Source organism: Protomyctophum bolini, assembly GCF_963924005.1.
Source record: "Protomyctophum bolini genome assembly, chromosome: 18".
NCBI classification, from domain to species: Eukaryota; Metazoa; Chordata; class Actinopteri; order Myctophiformes; family Myctophidae; genus Protomyctophum; species Protomyctophum bolini.
This window is the reverse complement of record NC_137879.1, coordinates 12,302,635-12,309,283: the sequence shown is the minus strand read 5'-3', so window position 1 is coordinate 12,309,283 and position 6,649 is coordinate 12,302,635.

Genomic DNA, 6,649 nt, shown 5'->3' with positions numbered 1-6,649 from the left:
TAGAGGCTCACAATGTTGAGGCCTGCTCTGCTCTGATAAGCCACTCGTCCATTTGAGTGCGAGCAATGCCGGATTTGATCCCTCAGTGATCCCTTCTGGAGAAACCACCGAGAACCAATGCAGCAAAGCTCTTCCACTGGTGAAATAATGAAACTCGGGCAGCTCCCTTTTCCCGCTCCATCTTGGATACTAGATATTACCATGAGCATGTGTCAATGCAGGATACTAATCAATTGCAGTTTGTAATATCATTTGTCTCCAAGACGAATGCACATGTCTTAACACCACACATTGTAAATGCATATTTTCTCTGACAGACCTGTGAATATTTTCTGTCCTTGTGAGCAGCTCTCGCAGCAACTGATGGGGATCCCTATTCCAATGAGTGACCCTGCATCTCTCTCTCCCTGTGGGCGGCCGCAGCATAGAAGGACAGGCACTTAATGCTGCCGACAACCTGTAACTACCGCTAAGTAGTAAGTACATTTACTTAAGTACTGTACTTAAGTACAATTTTGAAGTATGTGTTTATTTTGAGTATTTCCAATTTACTTCTACTCCACTATACATCTCAGAGGCAAATATTGTACTTTTACTCCACTACATTTATTTGACAGCTTTAGTTACTAGTTACTTTGTAGATTTGGATTATTCACAAAACATACATTAACCACTTCAGCCCTATGCACATTTCGGCCATTTGAAAATAGCCGATCTACAAGCTTGCTATTTACAAAAGATTTCTATGCATTTTATAGACGTGAAAACTTGTGAAATGGGACACACATTCTGCACAATAAATGCATTTTAATGCCAATACTTTTGTACTTTTACTCAAATACATTTTGAATTATGAACTTGATACAGAGTATTTCTACATTGCAGTATATTGATACTTTTACTTAAGTACACTGCCGATGAGCAGCCGCAGTACACTCAGTCTGCTACAAGTGCTAAACAGCCAGTGCTAACAGCCAGTGCTAAACAGCCAGTGCACTGCACAGCCAGTGCTAAACAGCCAGTGCTAACAGCCAGTACCCAGGTAAGGGAACCGTGGACTCGCATGGAGGCACCTGCATGCCTGGAAACAAGCCAAAACAATTAGTACTACACAGCCAGCAGTGTGGAGAGAGACAGACGGAGAGAGAGAGAAAGAGAGAGAGAGAGAGAGAGAGATAGAGACAGAGAGAGAGAGAGAGAGAGAGAGAGAGAGAGAGCGAGGAGAGGGGGAAGTTCATGTTTCAGAATGCCATCAAGACAGGACAGAGAGATATCTCAAGAGATATAAAGCCCAAACCAAACCAAAGGGTCAGGTTGTGACAAAACGGTTTTTAAGGTAGATTACACCAATGCAACTCATTGCAACTCAATCAGTTGTATTGGTGTGGTCTACCTAAAAAAAAGTTTTGTCCCAAACAGACCCAGCTTTGGTGTGGTTTGAGCTTAATAATGCAGGAAAAACTATATAAATAACTATATAATAAACCATGTAAGACGCAACGCGCAAGCATAAACCTACCTGCAGGGTGACGGCAGACTACTGGGCGAGCACTGGTGCTTTGGCATGGGGGGGTCAGATCAACATATGGAATGAATTCTGTTTGGCCATGTATGGAGCGTGTCACGCCGAGAGATGCAGGTTTTCATAGTAAACTGTGACCTATGGTCGCAATAAAAGTAAACTAGAATTCAATGTTGCATAGCTCTAATCTGCATTAATGTTATTAATGCATTTAAGTTGTATGTTTCAAGTTTGCATGACTCAAATGTAATCTCATTAACTTGTCTTGATATGTGCCTGTTCTTGTATACCCATGTTTTCTTTTTGCTAGCGTTCCCTGATTTTGCTTAGCATGCTGCTTCGACAAAATGCAGAGAACATCCCCCAGAGCGGAGAGCCTTTAATGCCAAGTTTAACTGTATTCCATTTGTTGCAAAAAATTGTTAATCTAATTTGACGTGAGTGTTTCCTGTCTAAACTAGAAACGGAGGCGGGGGGTGGCAGCCGGGTTGATTACATAATTTTCTATTTTCTACTCTTATCTGGGAGCAGCCGTGGGCGAAACACTCTGTCTGGAAAAGACAAAAGAGGGAGCGGAGCGCACACCTATGCTGATGAGGTGCTGCTGACCACAGCAGGTAGTATAATAGTGTTGACAAGGATGAGTCCACACAGCTTTTAGCCATGATGCAAAAAGTTTCATTTAAAAAGGAAACCAACGTTTCGATATATAAAGTCTTAATCAGGGTTCATCTGAACTGTAATACTGATTTGGTATGATAAAGTGAATTCACCATTTGTCAGCCTTCTGATTGGTCCCCGACTGACTAACCAGCATGTTCTTTCTGCCTTGTTCCGCCCTGGTTCCACCTGTGATGTTCCTTTTTTACTGACACCAAGTTTAAAAACAGAATTGAATGCACAGAATATCAATACGAAGCAACTGAAAAACACCTAATTTCAATGGTACTGGATGAGAGGAAGGAGTTTTGTCCAACCACGAAACGGCAACCAATGGGTGCGAAGAGGGGCACAACCACAAGGGTGAATTGTGCACGTTTTTGTTTTTATTCTTCATGATTTCATTGTTCTTTTCATTGTTCTTATTATTCATTATGAATTGATGCTCTGAGAAAACAATACTCGGTCCGACACCTCAGAGCAGAAATGGAACAAGCTGGGATGCCCTCGGAGAACTGACTGACACGCACACGCACGCACACACACACACACACACACACACACACACACACACGCACACGCTCGCACACACACACACACACACACACACACACACACACACACACACACACACACACACACACACACACACACACACACACACACACACACAAAGAAGCCATAGATACAGTAGGACGCGATATGGCCAGTAGACATCAGCATATCAGCGAACAAAGAGCATTCTGAGCAAGATGCAAATGTGACCTACAGCGTCTGGAAGAGGCCACGGTCCCCCACATAAATTATATGACAGTAGAGCCATCTGTTAGGAGCGCGCACGCTCCTACCATCAGTGGTGGAAAGTAACTAAGTACGATACTCAAGTACTGTACACCTTTGAGGTAATTGTACTTACGTTATTTCCATTTTTCAATACTTCTATGCTCGTACTCCGCTACATCTCAGAGGCAAATACATTTCATTACTGTGTGTGTGTGTGTGTGTGTGTGCCGCTACACCACATACTGTATGCTCACTCTAATCACTCTAAACAAACACCAGCACTACACACTGACACCAGTCTTCCATCAGAGATACAGAGAGAGAGAGAGAGAGAGAGAGAGAGAGAGACACAGAGAGAGACACAGAGAGAGAGAGAGAGAGAGAGAGAGAGAGAGAGAGAGAGAGAGGTGAAAACATGGATATTGATGTGGATGAGGGGAAAGGTGACATGGAAAGGAAATGGAGTGACGATCGTCGGCAGTGGCTCAGGAGGTGAAAGCGCCCGCTTGGGAATCGGGGGGGGGGTTCCCGGTTCGATACTGAGCTTAGTGTCGAAATGTCCTTGAGCAGGACACTTTAACCCCTACTAGGTTTTACTACTTAGCAGCAGTAAAGACCAATTCACCTTATTCTTGGCCCTTCTCCAGGATGGCTCCATTGCCCTTTTCTGCCGCTTCATTCAATATAGGCTGCAGGTGTAATGCACGAAATGCAGGTCAAGTAAGTAAGTAAGTAAGTCAGAGAGGCTTATTGTCGGTTAAAGAAAGAAAAAACAGGTGCGCTTCCTCTGGAAACTGCCCTTGATTGAGGCAGTGGGTGCTCAGCTTTAAATATAACTGAAAACATAAACCAACTAAATGGAAAAGGCGGCACTCCAAAATAAAAGATGCAAGACTGGCTCAGATGCAATTTCTCATGTTTATTTGAGAAGCAGTAGCCTTCTTCAGAGCAGACTAAAAAGACTTATTGTCGGAATCAGCCAGGGTGCGGGTTGGGAGTCTATCCCCGTTTCAATGCACAAGACCTCTGGGAGATGGAATGCTGAGGTGGAAATGCAACCGAGCGCTCAATGTTAACTTAAACCCCAGCTGCACAGGGTTTCCTCGTCATAATTCCATGGGTCCGCCTGCAGTTCACGCTCTAACCACTGTGGAGAGTCTCCCTGGGGGCTTGATACCCAGGTCACAAGATGGTCACTGTCATGCAGCTCCCGGACCCTGCTGTTGATGGCCGTGCCCCGGCCCGCGGGCGGCTCCACCTGAGCTGGCCAGTGTTTGTGGCGTGTGTGTGTGTGTGTGTGCAAGCACTGAAGCACACATCTGAGTGGCTCAGTGCCCGGTAGAGTGGCCGATGGGAACCGTGAGGCTCCCAGTTGGATCCCAGGCTCCCTTGAGCAAGACGTCTGAACCCTTAATTGCTCCCGATGTGCAGGTTTGGTGCCTTGCATGGTTTCCTCTGCCATCTGTGTATGAATGGGTGAATGTAATGCACAATCTATACTGTATGTAAAGCGCTATACAAATGCACCAATTACCATTACAACAGTATCTTTTTCAAACTTTTGTGCGAACGCTTAAACAATACTACAATACTAATAATGTCCTGACCTTACCAGCAGCCAGTAGCACACGTGCCATAACCCAATTACACAGGAAGCTGTAATTCACAGCCACTCACCACCGAACACTGCACATCCATCTCTCTAGACTAGAGAAACCACTTTATCTGTGTTCAACAGCCCTGTACCAAGTTGAAAACTGAACTCTGCCTCGTTTCTCGCTGACCGATGGTGTATCTGTGCAGGTGTGTGTGTGTGTGTGTGTGTGTGTGTGTGTGCGTGTGTGCGTGCGTGCGAGCGTGCATGTGACATGCACACATGTCGTTTCTCTACCTGAAATGTGCTACCCTCAGTAACTCGGCATGCGGAACAGCATTGGCCCGGAGTCCGTTTCGCTTTAGCAGACAGCCTTTGCTCGGAGCCTCACTCAGATACCATGGAACCACCAATAACATCGCGCCCCGTGTCTGCCATATTCACAGCCTCTCCCCCCAGAGGGCCTGAAGATGGGCAGATGTACCGGACCCCGACCAACCCAACCCACATTCCCACAACCGCGTCTGAGCCACAGCCATTAAGTCTATTTGGCTGATATCACTCAGTCACATCTGCTGTGGCAAGGTCTGCATGTGGCTTTGACGCCGGGAGACTTTTAACGGATGGCCAGAGACTGATGGCGCATAGGGAATATTCAGCGCGTAAAAGATAAACAGTCGTCGTACACTTTGGAACTCATAATCTCTACAACACAGCTGGAGTCCACGGCATCTCTGGGATATTTATTTACTTGTGCTTATCATCTGTAGGCATTCTGCTGCCCACGCGTGTAGTTCAGACCAGTGGAGGTGGTTTGTGCGTGTGTGGGTGTGTGTGTGTTAGTGGTGTAAAAGATTATCGATTCAGCAATACATCGCGATTCGGCCGTGCAGCAATGCAATGCAGCAATGTGATATAATCGATAATCTGTAATATACCGTATGTGTAATATATGTAATATAATATGTTGTTCAGTATATCCGACTGCTCGTATTGACTGAATGCCATGCCAATGCAGAAATATTAGAAAAGTGTGATGCATTGCAATGCATTATAGAATCGAATCGTTACCTGGTGAATTATAATCGAATTGAATTGTGAGGGCAGTGTCAATGCACACGTCTAGTGTGTGTGTGTGTGTGTGTGCGCACAGATTGTGTAACTGTAACACACACACACACACACACGCACACACACACACACACACACACACACACACACACACACACACACACACACACACACACACACACACACACACACACACACACACACACACACACACATTTTTACCTCAGCCTAGCACTTTCCCCAACATTTGTATGTTCATTGAATTGTTTTATACTGTGCTGAGAAAAAAAAACAAAAAAACACCACAGCCAGGAAATAGTTGCACTCTCCGCATCCCTCCTGCTGACATACACAAAAAAGTGACGTGATTAATCTCCCCTCCTTTCTTGCCTCCGCCATCTTTGCTCTGCTCTTCTCTCCTAGAAGTATTAACATTACATCAGCGTTTGTCTGTCCCGCGGGATCTGGAGATCTCTTTTTTCATGTATAGTTATTCAAATCTCCGGTCGCTAAAGCTGCATTGAAGCGATCACCAGAAGAAACACCGGCAGCTTCCGCTGTCATGGGACAGACACACGCGCACGGCTGACTTTGAAGAAAATGTATGTTAGGGAGGAGTCTCTGCTCTTAGTGACTGCTAACAAAAGACACATCATGGAATTGTATTAATGTCTTCTTGGTCATATACTGTAACAGCAATGTCACATTGACTGACTGTGCCCACGACCCCACGTGCATAAAATACATAAACAAAGAACCTTGGTTCGGGCATCTGGGTAGGATGCCTTTCGAGTGTCTCCCTAGGGAGGTCCTCGATGCACGTCCCACTGGGAGGAGACCCCGGGGGCAGACCAAGGATGCGTTGGAGGGTTTATATCTCCAATATCTGCCGGGAGCGCCTCGTGATTCCCCAGAATGACGTTACTAATGTTGCTGTGGAGAGGGAAGTCCAGAGCTCTATGGTGGGGCTGTTGCCCACGCAACCAGACTACAGATAAGCAGTTGAAGATGGATGGATG